We start from the raw sequence: 26,217 nt of genomic DNA, 5'->3' as shown, positions 1-26,217 counted from the left end.
TTGCTATACTTGCAGGATTTGTGTAAGTGTCCTCAAATAATTCTCTCAACATGTTTTAATTATATTATTACTAAAACCTCTTTGTCATTTCTTCCTGGGAAATTTTACATTTTGGAAACATAATAATAGTGCACCCTATATTGGCTGTTTTGCCAAGTCACTGTAACTTTAATTTGAACATCTGAAATTGGTACCAACAACAGAAGAATCCTATTTAAAGGGAAATAATACCATGTGCTTATTCCATTGAAAGTGATGCATCATAACTGTAAAAAGATAAGAAAATATAATCTAAAGTTTAAAACAACGCTATGTAAAAAAAAGAACATATTTTAACTCAAAATTTCTTCAGCTCACAATAGTAAGTGCACTGTGAACAGTTATCCTTCATCTACTGTTAGCTGTATGTTGGGGATATAAAAACATCCAATCAGCTTCAGCAGTGCTGATGTCACATTTTGCTTTACCGAGGATTTCACAGAAATCTTGCAAGACTTGATCCCTTGCAAGTCCTGGGACTAGCATCCTGATATTTTTGTATATAACTTTGCTGTATCACTTTTGAGTGATGCAACATTTGGGTATCATGTCCCTTTAATAGAACATTTTAACACAAACATAAAATGATAAAAATTTGTTAGAATTCACTTGTAAGTGATGTGTTTAACCCAAAAAGGGTTTAACCCCTTAAGGACCACAGCACTTTTCCATTTTCTGACCGTTTGGGACAACGGCTATTTTTACATTTCTGCTGTGTTTGTGTTTAGCTGTAATTTTTCTCTTACTCATTTACCCACACATATTATATAGCGTTTTTCTCGCCATTAAATGGACTTTCTAAAGATACCATTATTTTCATTATATCTTAGAATTTACTATAAAAAAATTATAAAATATGAGGAAAAAATGAAACAAAACACACCTTTTCTAACTTTGACACCCCAAATCTGTTACACATCTACAACCACCAAAAAACACCCATGCTAAATAGTTTCTAAATTTTGTCCTGAGTTTAGAAATACCCAATGTTTACATGTTCTTTGCTTTTTTTGCAAGTTATAGGGCAATAAATACAAGTAGCACTTTGCTATTTCCAAACCACTTTTTTTTCAAAATTAGCAATAGTTACATTGGAACACTGATATCTGTCTGGAATCCCTGAATATCCCTTGACATGTATATATATATATATATATATATATATATATATATATATATTTAGAAGACAACCCAAAGTATTGATCTAGGCCCATATTGGTATATTTAATGCTACCATTTCACCGCCAAATGCGATCAAATAAAAGAAATTGTTCACTTTTTCACAATTTTTTTCACAAACTTTAGGTTTTTCACTGAAATTATTTACAAACAGCTTTTGCAATTATGGCACAAATGGTTGTAAATGCTTCTCTGGGATCCCCTTAGTTCAGAAATAGCAGACTTATATCGCTTTGGCGTTGCTTTTTGGTAATTAGAAGGCCGCTAAATGCTGCTGCGCATCACACGTAAATGATGCCCAGCAGTGAAGGGGTTAATTAGGGAGCTTGTAGGGTTAATTTTAGCTTTAGTGTAGTGTAGTAAAAAATTGATCTAGGCCCATTTTGGTATATTTCATGCCACCATTTCACCTCCAAATGCGATCAAATAAAAAAAATTGTTCACTTTTTCACAAACTTTAGGCTTCTCACTTAAATTATTTACAAACAGCTTGTGCAATTATGGCACAAATGGTTTAAATGCTTCTCTGGGATCCCCTTTGTTCAGAAATAGAAGAATGGCTTTGGCGTTGCTTTTTGGCAATTAGAAGGCTGCTAAATGCCGCTGCGCACCACACTTGTATTATGCCCAGCAGTGAAGGGGTTAATTAGGTAGCTTGTAGGGAGCTTGCAGGGTTAATTTTAGCTTTAGTGTAGAGAACAGACTCCCACCTGAAACATCCCACCCCCTGATCCCTCCCAAACAGCTTTCTTCCCTTGAATTTATAATCTGTAGCCATACATTCATTGTTGTCACCCTAACCCCAGTGAAGACACCAACACAGGTGAAACCTGATTCTCATATTGCTTTGGAAAAAATCTGTTATTTAGTACGGAAAGTTATCTATTTGTAAGAGTGACTCTTGTGCATGCTTGGTAAAATAGTTTAGGTACGCCTCTGAAAAAGCAGTTGCGAAACGCGCGTCAGGCGTTCGCACTGCTCCTCTCACTCAGTCCGTTGGGTTTAGTATTAATTGTTGGCCTCTTTTAGGCACCTTATCTTTAACCTTAAAAAACTTTAATTTAAATCACTGGTCATCTACCATAGCGAGTACTAGCCTGCAAATAATAATGATTTAGGTTCAAGTTAGCCTTACTTGTATCGGAGCACATTGCTCATACTTTAGGCTATCGCTAGGGGACAATTATCTTAGTACCAATTGATTCTGGGTTATATTTCATGGTCTAGTATAACTACAGCGCTTTTTCACCGGAGCGATATTTATAGCTTGAATTTAAATGGTTTTGGCTATTTAGCCTCATAATACAATTGCACACAATTCAGGCTATCGCTGTTTACAAGCCTGTATAGTGCCACCTGACTCTGTATAACCTTAGAATCATACGATATCAGTTCAAACATCTATTTTAACTTAATTAGAAATAGAAGTGCTAACAGTGTCACAAAAAACACGGGGAATGAAAACAATCACACTTCCACAAGCGATATATATTTTTTCTCTGAATAATTTTTTATGGGAAAGTAAATTTGATATACACGTATCCCTTATGAGTCGTTCTCTATACAAATAGAATTCAGTGAACTGTGTCACAACTTCAAGGTCACAGATACCGATCAATAAAATTGTACTGAAATAATAACGCTTTTTATAAAAACCGTAAATAATCATGCTGTGATAATAACACACTCCCACATATATCCAAGTAGTGGTTGAATAAACTGACACCGTCATTACACTCCTTACATATGGGAATGGAGTAATATTTGAATGATCAATTAGCACTTGTTATCATCCAATAATATAACCAATGGTTATGGTACTAAATATCTTGTGTGAATAATATTTAGTTAAGGTTATTAGCATTGAATCTGTTGAACTAACCCAACAGGACAGTGTGATACAAACTGATCACTGTATCAAACCTGAGAGGAGCCTTTGCGTACCGAGTATTACTCTGACACAATTTTAATAGAATTTTAAAACACTCAATGGTGGGAATCTCCACAATTTTTTATTCAAATTAAATATAAAAGTTAAGTTTTAATCAATACACGACACACCACACTGCAATATAGTATTGGTTTTGACCCTTATAAGTGTGCCCAATATGCTTCACTTTCTCTGTCCTTCTTTTGTTAATAATTCTTATTATTTGGCATAAGGCACTACCTACTGTAAACACTCAGGTTCTGTTTCAATAGGTTCCAAGGGACAAAACCCCAAAACCTCCCCCCCTCTTTCCCTAGAGGTCATAGGGACTCCACATAAAAATAGTTTAGGTGTAGGAGTTCATGAAGTCCTTTGTTCTTTACCTCACACAAGTAAAGGAGGTTTTTGTAAGACTGCATAAGCTCTTATTCCTGTCCTCTACAGCAGGCCTGTTATTCCAAGGAATATACCCACACATTTAAGGTGACTTCACAGTTGCTTGGTTCATTTGGAAGGAGAATATCTAATTGAAAATTCCCTATTTGTGACTTTTAAACATGTTTTTGTCATCCCAGCGAAGACACCAACTGAATAATGAGTTATATAGAGTAATGGGTGAATTTTAGACTCGAAAACCTTACTATATTTGTGCATCTTGATAGTTATCTCTTGGCCTAATTGGGCCTAATATACTTGTTTCCTTATATTTGACCTCAACTCCTCTGCAGATACTCTGGGGCATATTTATCAAGGTCTGGCGGACCTGATCCTACACTGCGGATCAGGTCTGCCAGACCTTGCTGAATACGGCGAGCAATAGTGCAAAGACGCCCCCTGCAGACTCGCGGCCAATGGGCCGCCAGCAGAGGGGTGTCGATCAACCCGATCGTACTCGATCAGGTTGTATTGTGGCGATGTCTGTCCGCCTGCTCAGAGCAAGTGGACTGGTTATGGAGCAGCGGTCTTTGTGACCGCTGCTTCATAACTGCTGTTCCATACGCAGCTTGTTAAATAGAGCCCTCTGTGTTGGTTAAATTTCTGTCATTTGTTTTCCCTATTTTACATACAAGTGAATCTGAATCTCTGTGAACAATAACTATAGTTGTATATATTTCTAATGTTATACTAGATCTACAAATTATACTGATTGTTACTATTTCCTTTATATGAGGCTAGAAGATCTTTGGAACATATATTCTTGCTCCAATATTTAAAAAAGGAAAAAAAAAAGAAGAACAACCTATAAGTCCATTCAGGTAGTCAATTGAGTGACATCTACAGCAATGTAGTAACTGGAGTTTTTGTAAATTAGGCTTTCCATACATACTCAATACCTATTTAATTTAGAAACATATCTCAGTTTTGTCTTTTTACTAGAAATTAAATTAAACACTGTTTTGATTCTACATTAATTCACCTCACTCATAAAGGGTCTTATCACTCTTTAGTAATTAAGTTATTTTTCTATCGAGACATTTCTTTCCCCTACTGTAAAGGCTAGGGTAAAATCTCCAGTAATTGCTACTAAAAGAGATAAGAAAAATAAACAATCAATAGAGACCTTAGATGAAGTTCATTCTGATAATATTATTATTATTATTATCGGTTATTTGTAGAGCGCCAACAGATTCCGCAGTGCTATAAACAAAGGGGGAGTACAACAAAACAATAATAGGGTAGAGGGCCCTGCCAAGAGTTGCACTGTTGTAGTCAGCTCTTAAGAAGGTGATCTACAAACAGCTGGACTTTTAGGCTTACATGCTAAGAGGGTTCAGGGGATTGCAGTGGAGGAGAGGAACTGGTATTAGGAAAGGTTAGCGTAGGTTGTATGCGTCCCTGAACAGTAGAGTCTTTAGGGAGCACTTGAAGCTTTTAAAACTAGAAGAGAGTCTTGTGGAGCGAGGCAGAGAGTTCCACAAGATGGGAGCCAGTCTGGAGAAGTCCTGTAAACGGGAGTGTGATGAGGTGACAAGAGAGGAGGAGAGTAGGAGGTCATGAGCAGAGTGAAGGGGACGGGAGGGAGAGTATCTGGAGACAAGGTCTGAGATCTAGGGGGGAGCAGTGCAGTTGAGGGCTTTGTATGTAAGAGTGAGAGTTTTGTGTTTGATCCTAGAGGCAAGAGGAAGCCAGTGAAGGGATTGGCAGAGAGGCGCAGCAGATGAAGAGCGACGTGTAAGGAAGATGAGTCTGGCAGAGGCATTCATTATGGATTGTAAAGGAGCTAGGCGGCAGGTGGGGAGACCAGAGAGGACAGAGTTGCAGTAATCAAGGCGGGAAAGAATGAGAGAGTGGATTAAAATCTTAGTTGTTTCTTGTGTAAGGAAGTGTCTAATTTTAGAGATCTTTTTAAGGTGGAAGTGGCAGGCTGTAGCCAAGGACTGAATGTGAGGAGTGAAGGAAAGATCTGAGTCAAATGTGATCCCGAGACATCGGACATGCGGGGTAGGGGTAATGATGGAGTTGTCGACAGTTATAGAGATATTGGGGGTGGAGATTTTGGAAGAAGGGGGGAAAATGAGGAGCTCAGTTTTGGAAAGATTTAGCTTGAGGTAGTGAGAGGACATCCAGGAAGAGATGTGAGAAAACAGTTAGTGACACGGGTTAGCACGGAAGGAGATAGTTCTGGTGCAGAGAAGTAGATTTGGGTGTCATCGGCATACAAATGATATTGGAAACCGTGGGACTTAATTAGGGAACCTAGTGATGACGTATAGATTGAGAAGAGAAGGGGACTGAGGACAGAGCCTTGCTGTACTCCGACAGAAAGTGGTGACGGGGCAGAGGAGGCCCCAGAGAAGGCTACACTGAAGGTACGGTTTGATAGGTAGGAAGAGAGCCACGAAAGGGCTGTGTCACAGATGCCGAAGGATTGGAGGGTTTGGAGCAAAAGAGGGTGGTCGACAGTGTCAAAGGCTGCGGACAGATAAAGGAGGATAAGCAGAGAGAAGTGGCCTTTTGATTTAGCTGTAAGTAGGTCGTTGGTGACCTTAACAATAGCTGTCTCTGTGGAGTGATAGGGACGAAATCCAGATTGCAGCGGGTCAAGAAGGTAGTTTAACGTAAGGAAATGGGATAGGCGTGCATATACTAGTTTTTTGAGAAGCTTTGAAGCAAGAGGGAGGAGGGAAATAGGGCGGTAGTTGGACGGGGAGGTAGGATCAAGGGAAGGTTTTTTGAGGATAGGTGTGACCAGCGCATGTTATCGATGAGGGAAATGTACCAGTGCTGAGGGAGAGGTTGAAAATGTGTGTTAGTATAGGGGTAAGGGTAGCAGAGAGAGAGGGGAGCAGCTGTGAGGGGATAGGGTCAAGGGGACAGGTAGTGAGGTGAGAGCGCAGCATAAGTGCTTAAACTTCTTCCTCAGTAGCAGGGGAGAATGAACTAAGTTTCAGGTTATGAGGGTTGTGGTTGAGTGAGAGTATTTGAGGGGGGGAGAGAATGGAATTGTGTTGAGAGCTGATTTCATGTCTGATGGAGTCAATTTTGTTAATGAAGTGACTGGCAAAGTCTTGAGCTGACAGAGAAGTTGTATTAGGAAGTGGGGGAGGGCGGAGGAGAGTATTAAAAGTGGAGAACAGACGTTTTGGGTTTGAAGAAAGATTAGAGATAAGAGTAGAGAAGTAGTGTTGCTTGTGGAGATTAAGGGCAGAGTAGTAGGAGTTCAAGATGAATTTGTAATGAAGAAAATCAGCTGAAATCCGTGATTTTCTCCAATGCCGTTCAGCATTACGGGAACATCTGCGTAGGTACCGTGTCAGAGAATTATGCCAGGGCTGGGGATGAGTGTGTGATTTCTGAGCAGTGGTAAGAGGGGCGAGATTGTCAAGGACGGATATAAGGGTGGAATTATAGTGGCAGATAGATTGTTCAGGGCAGGAAAAGGAGCAGAAGGATGAGAGGAGCGGTTTAAGGGAATTAGCAAGTTGTTGCTGATCTAAAGACCTAATGCTTCTGTGGAGTTTGGTGTGAGGAGTAGAAGGTGGGAGAGTTGTAGGAAGGGATGATATGTTGCAGGTAAGGAGATGGTGGTCAGAAAGAGGAAAGGGGGAGTTTGAGAAGTTTGAGAGAGTGCATCGATAGCTAAAGATCAGGTCAAGAGAGTGACCGTCTTTGTGAGTGGGAGAATCAGTCCATTGTGACAGACCGAAAGAGGAAGTGAGTTGCAGGAGTTGTTTAGCAGATGAGGCAGTGGGATTGTTAAGGGGGATGTAATACTCTATCTACACCAAATAATCCTTTATCTAGACAACTTTTAGTCAAAGATATTATTGAATCCTTATCACCTTACTTTGTATCTTTAAAGACAAAATTTAAATTGGAGATATCCTCCCTTAGGCAGGAGATCAGAGAATATACCACTTGTGTATAAGAATTAGAACAACGGGTGACTGACCTGGAGGATACTAATGTCTTACAGAAAACTCACTTGGCAGATAATAAAATTGCAAACAAAACTAGAAGATCTTGAAAATCGTAGTAGAAGGAATACTATTAGGCTAGTTGGAATTCCTGAATCAAAGGAGTATGAAGACTATAAAATTTGTATCTGTAACACTCTGCGCATTGCTGGAGATGCCCTTATCTTCAATTCCGATCATTGTGGAAAGAGCACATAGAGTTGGCAGAATATTCTCTAACAGTGATGGGAGTAACAGACACTGGCCAATTGTTGCTAAAATTTTACATTTTCAGGAGAAAATACTTCTTCTTCAACATTTTCACAAAAAACAAATTGTTCAATTAGAAAATGCTCAGATCAAAATATTTCATGATTTTTCGTATGAAACCCTTAACAAAAAGAAGGAGCTTTCTCCTATTTGTAGTAAAACGATAAAGGAAGGAATTAGGGCTACAGTCATTTATCCTGCCAAGCTTAAGGTTTCTGATGGCAATACAACATATTTCTTTGATAACGGTAATGAAGCTGAACAGTTTTTTTTAAATCTAAAAGAGAATTATGTTAATTGCCTCCAGACTTGTTCCAATGGGGTTCAACTGGGTTTTTGTTTTTGTGTGTTTTGTTTCCCTTCTCCTCCCCTTTCTCTCTCTCTTTGGCATAGCCTCTGGCTTTATATATTAAGAGTTGGATAGAAATAGGAAACCTATTATATCGTCATGGAACATAGGGGGTATAACTTCCCCCATTAAAAGAAAGGCCATTCTTCGTCATTTAAAGACATTACATGTTGATATAGCTTTCCTTCAGGAAACCCACTTGTCATTAGAAGAAGGTCTGAAACTTAAGTCTCAATGGGTAGCTGAGGCGATTGTTTCTTCTTCCCTAGCAAGGAAAAGAGGTGTGGCTATTTTGCTTAGTAAAATCTTTAAATATGAGATTCTTGATTCATATATCGACCCTGAAGGGAGAATTATTATATTAAAAATAAAATCTATAAAAGATTTACTAACTTTATGTAATACATATGCACCTAATTATTTTAACCCGCTATTCTGGAGTCTTCTACAAACTAGAATATTAAAAATGGTTGATGGCCATCTTATTTTAGGAGGAGACTTCAATATGATCCCACAGTTTCCTTTAGATAGGGTCAGACAGGGTAAAAATTGTTCTAAGAGTAGCAGAGATAAACAGGAGAATAAACCATTTAGGAAACTTTTTTGCAACCTAGGAGTCAGGGATGTCTGGAGAGAACAGAATCCTGACATTAAAAATTACACTTGTATGTCTAAGAAATACAATTCTCTCTCCAGGATAAATATGTTTCTGATTAGTAATAGTTTAATAAATACAGGAGTCAATACACTGATTACCTCATTTTGCCTTTTGGATCATTGCAAATACTTGAACGCTAAGAAAGAACAAGATACTTTACTTCTTCACTCTACAACCTTGACTGAATTAAAAATGCAGGCTAAATATTATAGATATGGCAACAAGTCGGGCAAAGTTTTGGCCCGGATCATTAAAAATTCTTCTAGTTTGCAAGGTATTGAAGCGATCCAAGTTAATAATAAGATTTACAAAGATTCTTTCACCTCATATTACTCAGATTTGTAATGTTACAAAGAGCCTAATCTTGACCATAAAGCAGAATTTTGGGATAGTATTTTGGTGCCGAGATGTCCAGATTCTTTATTACATGTGATGACTACTCCTATTACTGATAAAGAAATTGCGGATAGCATAGATTCTGTATCTTTATATAAAACTTCAGGACCAGATCTTCTTCCCAATTAATTCTATAAACTGTTGAAACCAAATATTAACCCTTATCTTAAAAAAATTGTTTAATTATTATTTTATAAATAAATAATTATGATCGGACTCCTTCTCCGCATCCTGGACTACTCTGATTTTAAAGAAGGGTAAAAATCCCCTAGAAATGGGCTCTTATAGACCAATAGCTTTATTAAACTCTAATCTTGCTAATAGATTGCAGAATGCAGAGCCCTTTAAGCCAAATAATCCATTCTGATCAGGTTGGTTTTCTTAAAGGTAGGAATGCTTCTGCTAAGATTAGAGAACTATTTCTTACAATAGATTATTGCCTGTAAAAAGAAAATATGTTTACTGCTTTACTTAAAAGTTATGAAGATATAGCGGTAGTTTTTTTGGATGTGGAGAAGGCGGCTCTTTTCTTATTTTGTAGAGAAAATGTATAATAATTCTAAAACAGCTATATTAATCAATGGCCAGCTGACAGAGAATATAACTCTTAAGCAAGGGACCAGACGGGACCAGACAGGGCTGTCCGCTCTAACCTCTTTTATTTATTATAGCCATGGAATCTTTAGCTATAGCTATTCGTCAGAGAGTTGAAGGTATTAAAATTTGTAAAAAAGAAGTTAAGGTTGCCCTCTATGCTGATGATCTGTTAGTTTATGTTTCAAACCTCTCAAAGAACATTCCACAACTTCTAACTGAGGTGGAATTGTTTAGTTCTTTCTCTGGTTATAAAGTAAACACATTAAAATCAGAACCTTTTTGGCTCAAGGATCAGCCTTCTAGCTTTCAGCCTTCTAGTGTAGCTATACCATGTAAAGTTGCTACACATTCATTTGCATATCTTGGTATAAAGATTTCACAAGACCCTTGTACTTGGTACACCCTAAATATTGTAAAAATACTTTCGAATGTCAAAGAAGATCTGCTTCGCTGGCATAATTTGCCTTTAAATATCTCAGGAAGGGTTGCTTTATTTAAAATTATTTATTTCCCTAAAATTCTCGATGTAATTCAGAATATTCCTATGATCCTTAAAAAAAAGGTCTCCATAATTTTTATTCATCATTATCATACTTTATATGGCAAGGAAAAAACTCTAGAGTTGCTTTGAAAAGATTATTTTTGGGAAAAGAATATGGTGGTTTGGCGCTGCCCGACCTGGAACTTTATAGTCTAATTTCTCTGGCGAAATTTGTTGTAGGTTGGCTTGATGCTTCAAACTACTTTTCCCAGTTAGATCTTGAAGAAAATGTTTTATACCCATATTCACCTATAGCCCTTCTCCATTGTAATCTCAAAACCATTCCTAGATCAGTTAAAAATGTATCTTCGATATATAATTTATTGCTTGCCTGGCAGAAGATAGTTGTAAAGTTGGGTCTTAATTCTGCAATTTCTATCTATTAGACTACTACGGGGAACCCCGAATTTACTCCAGGTATTCAAACGAAGATTGGTATTACAAGTAAATTGCTAGATTTTTTTAAATAAAAAAACTATAATGTCCTCTATTTTGAGGGCATTTGGGACACTTTTAGAAAATTAACCAGAGATCGGATCTGGTTAATTTTCTGAGCACTAATTGCTACCGTGAGCTTGAGCTAGCAATAACCAGCCACTTGTAATGGCTGGTTAATTATCGCAGTAAATTTGCCTGTTTGCGGGAGCACGATAATTTAGTGTTCCGCTTGTAATCTATCCCTAAATACATTTCCCTATAATTATGTGTAATGCCCTTTTGGAACGTCGGTTACTAAGCAAGTATCAGAAGGAAAGTTGCTGCACAAGTGCTAACACATCAGCATTGGAATGCAGTGAAAGCTACAGGCAGGGCCAGATTTATAATAAGGCAGAGCAGGCATGTGCATACAGGCACCCTCCGTATAGGGGTGCCTGCATCTGTCTTATTATAAATACTGATCAGATAGCAACCTTAACTAAGATGGCAGTGAAATAACAGCACTTGCGAATGTGCAGTGGCCATCTTTGTTAAGGTGGCTGCAAAGATAACGCATGCACGGCATCCAGTTTTTCCTGTGCATGCGCAATGCTTGTGTGGCCTTAACAAAGATGGCTGCTGTACAGCAGCAGGGGGAGTAGATGGCACTGCAAATTTTAGTGCCTGTAAATCCGGCCCTGGCTACAGGGAAGCGGGGAATAATTTCAATACTATGCTTGTAAAATGTATTTAGTGTTTAGTGTCCCTCTAAAGCTGGCTCAACAAATGGTACCTTTTTATGTACATTAACTCTGCAGTGTGCATTTTCTGTACTGAAAATCTCACAATTTTTTGACATCTCAAGGCTAACCCCACTACATAGCACATACCTAATTGGCCTCGGGTGAAAACAGCAATAAGACAATCCAGTGTTGCTTAGATAATGACTGAGGCTCACCTTGTCTACTCCAGTAACAAGTCTGGATTGGCTACTGAAAAACAATTGCACCAAACAGGGTATTTTATTTTTAAAATGTTTGCACTTTGCTGACGTTATTCTACAGCATAATAGCAAATGTTTTTTTTATAACTAGGTGTTTAGTGTCCCTTTAACTGTCTCACTGGCCCTTTACTGCTCATCAGGGTTTGTATTTTACCTATATATAGAGGGGGCACATTATTAGCATAGGGGCATTATTAGTGTTAAAATAACGTTCTCAAATGAATCAGCACTTATTTATTTTTTTGTATTAGAATATCCCTTTAAATAAAAATAGTGCAGAGCACCTGTGATACTATGGAAATAAAATATATAGTGTTACAAACATAGTATGATATATAATTAATCAAATGATGTTTGATTTAAAAATCTAATTTTATATGTATATAGTTTAATGTTATTTACCGCGAAATGTGCAAAATAATACTAATCACATACTGTTATAGCCCTTTAAATGCCTCTGGTTCTGATAATTGTTGGTTGGGTCAGAATAAATTGAAAGCTTTCCAGCCAATGCACCGCTGTAAAAATTAGGAATCCATATGTTCTGGATATGACCAGAGAGGGCGCCTAATCTGAGATGCAGCAGATCTTTAGCATTGCTGCTCTGCTGTTCACCCTTTAATGCTTTGGGATGCAGAACCTTTTTCAGACGGTGTATGAGACAGTGTCAGTGCATGGTATGTAACTTGTGTATGCTCTGCTCGTGACTGTGTATTAGGTTAGGAAGCAGCTCTGAGCTTCATGTGCTGTGTGTATTGTACAACATGATTGATTGGCATTGCTGCTCTATATGTGCACTGTTTGCTACGTCCGTTTGTGTTAGCAATCACTGCCTGTCTATCATATGCAGTTTAATGGCAGTATGTTGTGCTTTTCTGATCAGTGACTATTCTCTTTCTGTTATTTTCTGTGACTTTGGTGTTCAGTTGTATTCTGCCTGCATGATGTTTGTATGGTATGTTCTTGTGTGCTATATATTGTCCACTAGTGTCATCAAATAGGAGCTTCCCTACATTTGAAAAGCGGTTATATTATTGCATCTATAGCTGTAGCTTTGTAATTAATGCAACTGCAATTAGTCTGTTTTACTGGGACGTTTATTATGTGTTTATGTTTTTATTTGCATTTGATGTTTATATAAAACTGGATTGTATGATGTGTATACCCTCTGAATGAGTTTGTGTATCTTTTTTAGTTGTTGTTTATCTATCCCATGTAGGAATATCCCTTCACTGGAATGTATTATGACTTTATGTTTTATATAGATTGTGGCTTTCTGAAATACATGTGCAATATGAATTAAAATGATATGTTTATTGTACCTGTCCTAGAATTTGCTATTGTACTATACAATAGATAGATAGATAGATAGATAGATAGATAGATACAAGGGCTGTCCTTTTCAAATAAGGGGACATGGTAAATCATAAGAAATTCTGCTGATCATAGAAACATACATACTTTGGAATAAAAATATTTTCAATGACTGATGTTTTGGTTTTAAATTTTTAGAATACATTTTTTTTCCAGATTATTTTTCCTTTTATATCAGACCATTATTGATCTGGTTATATATCAATAGACATGTATGGATAGTTCATTGAGATGCATGAAATTATTTGGAGGTGAACTATCTCCAGTTTAATAGGTTAATCATTCATATTTGAGCAACTATTCAGCTTATTGGAAGGAGAAAAATAATGATTACAGTACTTTAATAATAAGAATTTAAATGATTTTACTTCAAAAAAATATTAACCATAATTTAAAGTTTTAATTAACTAAAACAATATTATATTTGATTCAGGTAGAGCATGCAATTTTAAGCAACTTTATAATTTACTCCTATTTTACATTTTTATTCATTCTCTTGGTATCTTTATTTGAAAAGTAGGAATGAAAGCTTAGGAGCCGGCCCATTTTAGGTTTAGCAACTAAATGTAGCCTCCAATCAGCAAGCACTATCCAGGGTTCTGAACCAAAAATGGGCAATCTCCTAAGCTTTTGTTCCTGCTTTTTCAAATTAAAGGGACGCTAAACTCAATTTTTTTCTTTAAAGGGACACTCAGGTCAAATGTAATTTTCATGATTCAGATACAGCATGTCATTTTAAACAACTTTCCAATTTACTTCCATTAAAAATAATGTGCACATTCTTTTATATTTACACTTTTTGAGTCACCAGCTCCTACTGAGCATGTGCAAGAATTTACAGGCTATACGTATATGCATTTGTGATTGGCTGATTGCTATCACATGGTACAGGGGAGTGGAAATATACATAACTTTGAAATTTGTTAGAAAAAAATCTACTACTTATTTGAATTTCAGAGTAAATGCTATTGTATTGTCTTGTTATCTTGCATTTGTTGATTATGCAAATCTACTGTGTTGACTGGTCCTTTAATGATTCAGATAGAGCATGGAATTTTAAGCAATTTTCTAATTTACTCCTATTATCAATTTTTCTTCGTTCTCGCTATCTTTATTTAAAAAGCAGGAATGAGATGCATAGGAGCCGGCCCATTTTTGGTTGAGAACCTGGGTTTTGCTTGCTTATTGGTGGGTAAATGTAAGCCTCCAATAAGCTAGCGCTATCCATGGTGCTGAACCTAAAATGGGCTGGCTGCTAAGATTTACATTCCTGCTTTTAAAATAAAGATAGCAGGAGAACGAAGAAAAATTGATAATAGGAGTAAATTAGAAAGTTGCTTAAAATGTCGTGCTCTATTTGAATCATGAAAGAAAAAAATTGGGTTCAGTGTCCCTTTAAGATACCAAGATAAAAAATAAAAATTGGTAATAGGAGTAAATTAGAAAGTTGCTTAAAATTGCATGCTCTATCTGAATCATAAAAGAAAAAAATTGGGTTTAGTGTCCCTTTAATTTAAATGCTTGCTCCTACCTCCTCACACTTAGGTCCTTGTGCATATCTATTCCACTCCACACATTCTTCTATTCAGTGAGATCTTTGAAACTTAGGATGGGTTGATCTGTGTACATAGATTTGCAGGGGAGCAATGGCATTACAGGGACAGTAAAGTCAAAAGTCAAAATTAAACTTCACAATTCGGAAAGAACATGCAGCCAGCAACCCTAAAAGGGAGTGAAATGGCTTATATTACAAACCTTGGCTGTTAACTGATAAATGGCACCTGACAAATAATTACTATTTTGACCCTGCTTAATGGTACTTCATTAACAAAACAAAAGTATGGCTCATAATTTATTGGGCTGGCTGTTCGATTTTTAACAAGCTTGTTAAACCCAATTTTAGAGGGTGGATAATGTATTTCTGGGTATATTAAAGAGACATGGAATTCAATAGTCTAGTGCTGGGAAGGCAATTTGATATGATATTTGATATGCATGTTTAAATATTATTTATTATGTACATATTAAATCAGTATGACATTTAAAATGTGCCCAAGGTGATATATATGTACACATGCGCAAATGCCTCCCAAGGCATGGAAAGTCTGTATCTCATAAATTGGGTGTTTGAATACATTGTGTTAGTGAATTTTGTAAGTGTATGCTGTGAATTGATGTAAATCCTGTGAATTGTATGGATCCTGTGAATAAACAATAGATTTGTGCGAGATGATTTTGTACCTGTACCCAGTGTATTTATGTTGTATATGATGAGCTTATGTACATTTTTTGCATAAGCAGATTCCACAGATGAGTGAATTACTCTTGCTAATCTTATCTAATTTGGGAGGAGGAGACTACCTCATGTAGAGAAAGTGACAGATGGCAGTTTAAAGATGTGGCACTGATGGGAGGGTGTGGGGTGATACTGATTTAACATTGTCATACATTAGTGCTTTAGATATGATCATTCTCTGTAGTTCCTGTCCTTGATTTGGTTAATATGATTTGGTTGGTATGATATGCAATACTAATGTTTAGCTGTTCTCTTTATGTTGCTTTAAAGTTATATTCAGTTGAATACCCCACAAAGGGCTAGATTACGAGTGGAGCTGTAAATATTGCTTGCGTGCAAGAGATATTAGCGCTCCACTTTGAAATACCAGCACACGATAATGTGCGCTGGTATTACAAGTAAATTGAGAGCTTCCATAGGCTCCAATGGGAGCCTCGTTCTGATGCCGCCTTTAAAGGAACAGTCAAGCCCAAAAAAAACTTTCATGTTTCAAATAGGGCATGTCATTATAAACAACTTTCTAATTTACTTTTATCACCAATTTTGCTTTGTTCTTTTGGTATTTTTAGTTGAAAGCTAAACCTAGGAAGGCTCATATGATAATTTCTAAGCCCTTGAAGGCCGCCTCTTATCACATGCTTTTTTATTTGCTTTTCACAAAGGGGATAGCTAGTTTATGTAAACCATATAGATAACATTGTGATCATGCCCGTGGATTGTGGCAGACACTGCACTAATTGGCTAAAATTCGAGTCAATAGATAATAAATAAAATGTCATGTGATCAGGGGGCTGCCAGATGCTTATATGCAAGTGAATCACAAAGGTAAAAAGTATATTAATATAACAGAGTTGGTTATGCAAAACTGGGGAATGGGTAATAAAGAGATTATCTATCTTTTAAAACAACAAAAATTCTGGTGTTGACCGTCCCTTTAACTATCCCGTATTTCAGTACGTAACTATTTATGTGTGTGTCTATGCAGCATAATTTGCAGGGTTTCGCATATTTAGAGCTCTCCATGAATCCAATTTGAAAGCCCTCTTGAGTCTGTTTATCTGGTCAGTTTCACTGTAGCCAATCAGAGGCCAGATATAAATAAAATAATTACTGATCTAAGCAATCATCACATATTTCACAGCATATACTAGAGTTGGGTAAACTGCAGCAGCATATATTCATGTTGAAAACCATAATTTTCAGTTGCAAAATATAGGCAAAGCGCACAAAATAAGTTACACACACAAAATATGTTACACAATAAGTTACAATAAGTGTGTAACAGCACACCAATCCTCCAGGGGGCGCTCTTAGTAATTATATCACAGTAATTGAAGTCAGCAATATAAAATAATCGAAATAAGAAATCAGATAAAGGAATGAATCCTTTAGCTGAAAAAATAAGTCCATACAACCAATAATGTCCAAAAAATGGAAGTAGCTCCAAAGGAGTGCAATGGTCAGCTCTTTGTCATAGGAGGTCAGGATCCTGATGAAAACGATTAGTCTAAAAAAGAAGAACACAGAGGCACCCAATGGCCTAATACCACAAAACACGGGTAAAGATAGAATTGTAAGAAATATACTCACAAACAAACTGCACCCTAGGGTGCAAAGAAGCAGACTGGAACCTCACAGTTGCCCAGCAAACTGAATGAACGCAGCCAGATATCCAGGGATAATTCCTCACCTGTGGGGTCCACAATGTTCCCAGCAACAGCTGCACAGGAAGTAAATGGGAGGGGAACAACAGAACACTGGGGCTCCACTCTAGACAGGAAACAAAAGTGCAGGCTAACTCCCCCTGAACTCTTATAACTACGTCACGCCTAAGCTACATTCTCCCTGCTCAGCCTTGCTACCTCCCTCCGAACGCCTACACCTACGTCACGCCTAACCTACATCCCCCCCCCAGAATGCCCAGCTAAGTCCTTAATACCTTTATTAGATTAAATTGGATGCGCCAAAACTGTGTATAAATTAATATAATGTGATCAAAAATATCATTAACTATGATATAAATGTAACATAAAATGCATGAAAAACACATAAAAAAAGTGAACAATAAATATTTACAGTCCCAAAAATGCGGGGGGGAAACCCTGGACCAAATCTGACGTCACGAGAATCGTCCACAACTCTTTTTTGTAACAATGAATGTGACTAGATGATATACTATGTATCAAATAATAATTGATTCTGTTGTGGGTACAAATACCGATACGCCATGAACGATATAACTAATCGATTACAATATGAATGTGCTATACGGATTTCCCAAGTACCTCCGTCTTGTTGGCAGATTTCGTTTGCAACTTGTATATGGTGTTGAAATAAATATATACAACAATTTAAAAGTATATTAGCAATCCACAGGAAAATCAATAAACGAATGGGGGGAATATCATAAGCCATAATATATACACACAAATATCTAACAAGATATGCACGTCATTATGACTTAAGACAACTTGTGATCGATGTGTTAGATGCACATATCCACACTAGATCCTAATGAGAAGTGGCAATCTGGGTTCAACTAATACAATATGCTAGATTTGACAACTTGCCACACTGAATAAAAACATCTATACTTTAAGTGTCTCTACCAGAGTCATTATTATTATGTTCATTTCTCACTAACCTAGGGACCCCAAAAGAAGAATAGACAACACATTCTATAATCTAGTTATACCAAAACCTCCATTTATCCATATGTATATGAGCACTTGCTCCAAGTGACCAACTGTATTAATTGAAAGCAGCCATACCGATTTATATATTTAAGCCAAAGGAATTGATAGTCTTGCACTGTTGGAGTTGGTGGACGCTGAGCAGAGTGTTCTTAAGCCATGCTTTGTAATTGTTTTGTATTCACCTAATAAAATGGTTGTTGAGGACCGAGAAACATGTTGTGAGACATTTTTATTAAAGTCTATGTTTTAACCTAGATGATTCCAGCACGTGATCAGAGTATTCAATATACTACTATTTCCATTCACACTACCAAAGTGACTTTTTCTGGATTTTGGACAAAGACACGCGTTATCCCACTGGGACCAGTGCGAAAGCGTGCATATCCATATAGACTGCAGAGACCCATTGGCTGCCGAATATCGGAGGGTGAGCTTTCTGGACGGCTCCTTAAGGTCCCGCACGCTGTTGTGGCACTTCTCAAGTGCTTTAACATTTGTGAGTTTTATGGGATACAACTGTATATGATTCTGATCATAATTGATCTTGCACCATTGTGGCGCCTTCTTCTCTTTTTGCAACTTAATAAGTCCTTAATACCGCCTACTCTGACGTCATATATAAACAACACTTCCCCTGTAATGCCCATCTAACTGCCTGATGTCATATAATAACTAAGTATAATAAATTATACTATAAGTAATAAACCTTATTATAACTATATAGCTATGTCACTAAAGTTATCATCAGTGATTAAATAATATGTCACAGAGATGAACTAAAATGCCAGTGGCACTAGCAAACCCTGCTCGGCCTATCCGGGCTCCTGGAACTCATTGCCGGACTTTAATTGAGCCCAGGACCACCGGCATTGGCCGACCGCTGGAGGACCGGCAAAAGATGCTCGGCTGATCTGGGCTCCTGGAACTTAGTGCTTGACCCGTATTGAGCCCCCAACTTCAGGAGCAATGGAAAAACCTCCTTGTTCGGCTGTCTGCGGCTCAATTTCGGTCCGGCACTGAGTTCCAAGAGCCCGGATAGGCCAAGGAGGTTTTGCCAGTGCCGCCGGCATTTTAGCCCATCTCTGTGACAAAATATGCAGTCATGTAAAATTTAGATTATTTACCCAGTATTGTATTTTATGGCCGTGCGTCCACTCTGCTCCTGGTCAAATACGCATGTGCTGGATCCCACAGTGATGTCACTGCCAGTGTGAAAACGGACAATTCTAAATATAATCACACACCAACTCTGCCTAGTATTTTGACTAAAGGATGAATCTTTGGCTGATTGCCCAGAAGGAGTTCACAACAAAAGTAACTGTGAGTCTCAGCAGCATGTTAGTATAGTAATAGGGTATTGACTGCACCGATTGAGGTTGCAAAAAAAGTAACTACCTGTTAGTCTCAGCAGTTTGGGATTTTTAGCTGATTGCAGCATTGCAACAAATGTAGCTCTATATAATGGCATGCTGGAATCACAGCTTCCAGAGTTCTTGACACATAAGTAAATATTTGTGTATAAAAAATTAACTAGGGTTGTGTATTTATACAGCAATTGCCACCATTCAAGTCTCTGGTAACAGTTGCTGAAACTTATGCTGCGATCCAAAACTTGGTCAGGGGGCGTGAACACATAACTGTTTCCCAGCCCCTTTTATCTGGGAGTTCCAGGAGCGTTGATTTTGATTTTATTATGTAATACAGTGGTAATACAGTGTTAATGCAGCTAACTATTTGCAGTTCATGAGTGAACAGGCCCTTTTAAGTATTGGGGATATCTTAAAATGGATTTAATAGTTGCTTGCTATTATTTCAAACATAAATACATATTAAGGAAACATTAAATCCCTTTAATGATATCTCCAGTAATTTAAACAATATGCATTGTACATGACTATGAATATTATTCAAACATTTACCCCTTATCTGTCATAACCTAAAACTAACTGTATAAGCCAAGGCCCTAAACATAAATATTCAATATTTAAATGATACATTGTTATATACTATGCATAATGTTTAAATATTTGCATATAAATTAAAATGTAATTAATGTTGCTTGTTGTGTTGTATTATTTCTAATTAAAGACTGTATAATTCATATTATAGAAATACATAGCTGCATGCATGTTATGTAAATATATAATTTAATGATACTGACTACTATAACATAAATATATATTAACATACGGCCAGATTACGAGTTTTGTGTTATAAGCGGCTCGGTAATAACTTGCAAGTTATTTCCACCGATCAGCTTTAATAGCCCTGCTATTACAGGTTTTCCAAAAAGCTGCGTTAGCGGGCAATATGGTTGCGTTGAGCTCCATACCGCACACAAATACCAGCGCTGCTTTGAGCTGGTTTTACGTGCTCGTGCACGATTTCCCCATAGACATCAATGGGGAGAGCCGGCTAAAAAAAGCCTAACACCTGCAATAAAGGAACGTAAAGCTCCGTAACGCAGCCCCATTGATTCCTATGGGGAAAGAAAATTTATGTTTACACCTAACACCCTAACATAAACCCCGAGTCTAAACACCCCTAATCTGCCGCCCCCGACATCGCTGACACCTACATTACACTTAATAACCCCTAATCTGCCGCCCCCGACATCGCCGCCACCTACCTACACTTATTAACCCCTAATCTGCTGCCCCCAATGTCGCCACAACCTACATAAATTTAGTAAGTTATTAACCCCTAAACCTCTGGCCTCCCACATCACTAACACTAAATAAATATATTAACCCCTAAACCTAACCCTAAGTCTAACCCTAACCCTAACTTTAATATAATTAAAATAAATCTAAATAAAACTTACTATCATTACCTAACTAATTCCTATTTAATACTAAATACTTACCTATAAAATAAACCCTAAGCTAGCTACAATATAACTAATAGTTACATTGTAGCTATCTTAGGTTTTATTGTTATTTCACAGCTAAGTTTGTATTTATTTTAACTAGGTAGACTAGTTAGTAAATAGTTATTAACTATTTACTAACTACTTAGTTAAAATAAATACAAATTTACCTGTAAAATAACCTAACCTGTCTTACACTAACACCTAACATTACACTACAATTAAATAAATTACAAAAAAATAAACACTAAATTTACACAAAATAAAAAAGAAATGATCAAATATTTAAACTAATTACACCTAATCTAATAGCCCTATCAAAATAAAAAAGCACCCCAAAAACAAAACAAAAACCTAGCCTAAACTAAACTGCCAATAGCCCTTAAAAGGGCTTTTTGCGGGGCATTGCCCCATTGAAATCAGCTCATTTACCTGTAAAAAAAAATACAAACAACCCCCCCAACAGTAAAACCCACCACCCACACAACCAAACCCCCCAAATAAAATCCTATCTAAAAAACCTAAGCTCCCCATTGCCCTGAAAAGGGCATTTGGATGGGCATTGCCCTTAAAAGGGCATTTAGCTCTTTATCTTTGCCCAAACCCCTAATCTAAAAATAAAACCCACCCAAATCAATCGTTAAAAAAATCTAACACTAACGCCTGAAGATCCACTTACAGTTTTTGAAGACCGGACATCCATCCTCATCAAGCCGGGAGAAGTCTTCATCCAAGCCTGCAGAAGTCCTCAACAAAGCCGGGAGAAGTCTTCATCCAAGCGGCAAGAAGTCGTCCTCCAGGCAGGCAAAAGTTTTCATCCAGACGGCATCTTCTATCTTCAGCCTTCCGATGCAGAGCGACTCCATCTTCAAGACATCCAGCGCGGAGCATCCCGTTCATGCGGTCCCAGCCGTACACTGAAGGTTCCTTTAAATGACGTCATCCAAAATGGCGTCCCTTGAATTCCAATTGACTGATAGAATTCTATTAGCCAATATGAATTAAAGGTGAAAAAATCCTATTGGCTGATGCAATCAGCCAATAGGATTGAGCTTCAATCCTATTGACTGATCCAATCAGCCAATAGGATTGAGCTCACATTCTATTGGCTGTTCCAATCAGCCAATAGAATGCGAGCTCAATCCTATTGGCTGTAAGCAGACTCCTATTTTGCGGGGATGTCAGTACAAGATGCAGCGACTTTTAAGATAGTCAAATAATGTAGCGGTAGTATGTTTATAACCAATTTGGTACAATGTCAAATCTGTCTGTTCATTCTAGCAGAAGTACTTGTTATGTTATGTACTTGTGTGATGTCAGAAAGGAGGTGTGGGTTTGAAAAGAGGACTTAATTGATTGGTCACAATCGATTTAAATAGACAGCGGTAGATTTTTTATAATATAGTCTGGGGAAATGGCGTTGCACCCCGAGAAACGCATCACTGTTTGAGATATTTTAAAGATGTTTTAAATTAAAAAGTATTTTAAACATACTACCGCTGCATTATTTGATTATCTTAAAACTCGCTGCACCTTCTACTAACATCCCCGCAAAATATGAGTCTGCTTACAAAGCTACCTTTGGGCCGGGAGAGCACGGAGCAATATCCTCCTGTGAGAGACATTGTTCCAGAAGAGTCAGCCGAGCAGCTCAGAAGTCTCGGTCTGCCCCAATTGCACCACAGTGTGCTATGCTAAATGTGAGTACATTTACGTATATTTTTGCTGCTGGTTGGATCCTGCCTGGTGATACTGCACTTAGAGGCGCCTCTGTATTTTTTTCCTTTCTCCAGGAAACTTCTATGAATCTGACAAGCTTTTTCAGAGAGCAGCCATAGAGTCCCTTCTGTGCTACTCGTTCTTATTACCATCGGAGCACCTGAAGAGACTTTATATCATAAAGACTTTTTTGGGATTGGTATTTACCGTATACATAATGAACTCTATCTGAACGTATTTGCATATACATGTTGTGCCAATCTACTAATCGGTGTTTAGTCTAATATCGTTATTATATTCTCACAAGTTAATTGATATTGTGTAAGATGTAGGCCTTCTTTAGTACAGGGCATATTGTCATATCTATTCAAGCGCCCCCTATAATAGTATTAGAGTAATTAGCTCACCACTCTTAACGCTATTTACATGTTATATTAATATACTTTATAACCTCTAAATTTCTGCCTGTTTCTAAACCACTATACACAGCCTCTTATCAAATTCTTTTCACAGATGGATCTAACAGACTTTTCCACTCAACTGAGTCCTCAGCTCTCTAACATTTCATCCCTCTCTTGCCCAAACCTTGTGACTCTACAGTATAATTCGGCACTAAAATCAACACTTGACAAAACTGCACCCTCCACTATTCGACGTACATCAATTACTCGACGGCAACCGTGGCACACCAAACAGACCAGATATCTTCAGCGATGCTCACTGGCTGCTGAACGGCAGTGGAGGAAATCACGCACCTGTGCTGATTTCCAGCATTATAAATTCACCCTTAAGTTCTACAACTCTGCGCTCAGTCTGGCCAAACAAGTCTATTTCTCCTCCCTTGTGTCATCTCACGCATCGAACCCCAGAAAGCTGTTCTCAACCTTTAACTCCCTTCTACGTCCGCCTGCCCCCTGCCCACTACCAACCTTACTGCTCAAATTATTGCTGATCACTTCAAAAATAAAATTGACACCATTAGAAAAGAGAGCTGCACCTCACACCCCTCAAACCCAGCAATCCTACCCACCCCTTCTATTAACAAAAATCTATGCTACTTCCCTCCTGTAACAGAGGAAGAAGTCTCTGCAATCCTATCCTTGGCTCATCTCACAACCTGCCCACTTGACCCTATTCCTTCAAGACTTATTCCCTCTCTCTCTGCTTCACTAACCCCTACCCTAACTCATCTCTTACCGCTGGCACATTTACTGACACATTCAAGCATGCGTCAATCATACCAATCCTAAAAAAGCCCTTGCTTGACCCCTCCACGCCTTCTAACTATCGACCTGTCTCCTTACTTCCCTTTGCTTCAAAATTATTGGAACGACTAGTCTATAATCGGCTGACTCAATTTCTCACAACTAACTCCTTACTTGATCCACTACAATCTGGTTTCCGCCCTAAACACTTAACAGAAACCGCTCTTGCTAAAGTGGCAAATGACCTGTTATCAGCTAAAGCAAAAGGCCATTACTCCTTACTAATTCTTCTTGACCTGTCCACAGCTTTTGACACTGTTGACCATTCTCTCCTCCAAAAAATACTACATTCATTTGGCATCCAAGACACAGCCCTCTCCTGGTTTGCATCATATCTGTCAAACCGCTCATTTTCAGTTTCCTTTAACAACATATCTTGTAATCATATGCCTCTCTCAGTTGGAGTACCACAAGGCTCTGTCTTGTGCCCCTTGCTTTTCTCTCTCTATACATCATGCCTTGGAAAACTTATATGCTGATGATTCCCAACTCTATCTTTCCTCTCCTGATATCTCTCCCTCTTTACTCAACCAGATTTATGACTGCCTCTCTGCAATTTCCTCTTGGATGTCTTCACACTACCTCTAACTCAATCTGTCTAAAACTGAGCTGCTTCTTATCCCCCCTCTTCGAGACATCCAACACCTGACATTTCTCTGATGTCTGGAGACTCTATTCTCAACACCTCACCCCAGGTCCACTGTCTTGGGCTCACATTAGACTCACATTCAACCCACATATACAAGTGTTTACCAAATACTGCCGTTCACACCTAGGCAACATTTCCAGAATTCGTCCCTTCCTTACTCAAAAAACAACAAAAATACTTATTCATTCCCTCATTTTGTCACGCATTGATTATTGCAATCTACTCCTAAATGGCCTTCCAAAACACCACCTCTCCTCCCTCCAATCTATTATGAATGCTTCTGCTAGACTCATCCACCTAAGTCGCCGATCTACATCAGCTGCTCCGCTCTGCCATTCTCTACAGTGGCTCCCCATACACTCCAGAATACAATTTAAAGTATTAACCCTAACTTACAAAGCACTCAACAGTCTAAATCCCAACTATATTTCCCCTCTCATTGTGAAATATTCCTCATTCCGTCCTCCTGATCAACCTCTGACCTACGTTTCTACACTCCTGTTATCTCTATGTCCCACTCCCACCTCCAAGACTTTGCACGTGCTGCTCCTGTTCTCTGGAACTCTCTACCCCGCTCCATAAGACTGTCTCCAACCTTGTATAGCTTCAGACGCTCCTTGAAAACTCACCTATTCAGAGAGGCTTATCATCTCTCCTCCATCCCTCATCTGAACCAAACTAATACATGAACTGCCTGACTCACTGCTGCAAATACAACCGATGTAACAAGCTACCCCAACCTTATGTCTCTGCACCCTAAACCTATAGACTGTGAGCTCTCCGGAGCAGGGCCCTCTTCCTCCTTTACTAGATTCGTTTAGTTGTGTTATGTTTTGCATTTTATCACAAATCTTTGTCATTGTGTACCCCTATCATTGTACCCAGCATTACGGAATTTGGCGGCGCTATACAAATAAATGATAATAATAATTAGCTTTTCACAACAAGAGACTGCTAATTCATGTGACCATATAGATATTATTGTGCTCTCTGTCGTAGAATTGTGCACTAATTGGCTAAAATGCAAGTCAATAGATAATAAATAAATAGCCATGTGATGAGGGGGCTGTCAGAAGAGGGTTAGATGCAAGGTAATCACAGAGGTAAAAAATATATTAAAGGGTTATAAATCTTTGCAGACTGCCATTTAAAAAAAAAAAAAAAAAAAAAAAAAGGAATTACAATCATGACTATATATTCTTGTAAATCCACTTACTTTTTTTTTTCCAAACAAAGCTTCTAAATATGTAAAATTAATATATATTTTTTATCCAAAAATCTGCTGCAATGACAACCCAGAAATGTAGGCAGAACATTCCCCAAGTTCACAATAGCGCTTGCTCCAATCCCACTGCAGTAGGCAGAGTCTAATTATAATATTAGTCATAGAAACACACTCTACAAATCGCATGCGCAGTAATCTTTATAATCTATCGCATGCGCACTGTCATGTCCACCATCTTGGTGTGTGCACACACTACGTCATAACAGCAATGCTATTTAGCGCAGCGTGCATTTGTTTCAATATATAGATTATATAAGGGGTCGTAAATGCACTATGCGCATGCCTAAG

Source organism: Bombina bombina, chromosome 1 (assembly GCF_027579735.1).
Source record: "Bombina bombina isolate aBomBom1 chromosome 1, aBomBom1.pri, whole genome shotgun sequence".
Classification (NCBI taxonomy): Eukaryota; Metazoa; Chordata; class Amphibia; order Anura; family Bombinatoridae; genus Bombina; species Bombina bombina.
The sequence above is the reverse complement of the archived record's forward strand: the minus strand, read 5'-3'. Positions refer to the sequence as shown.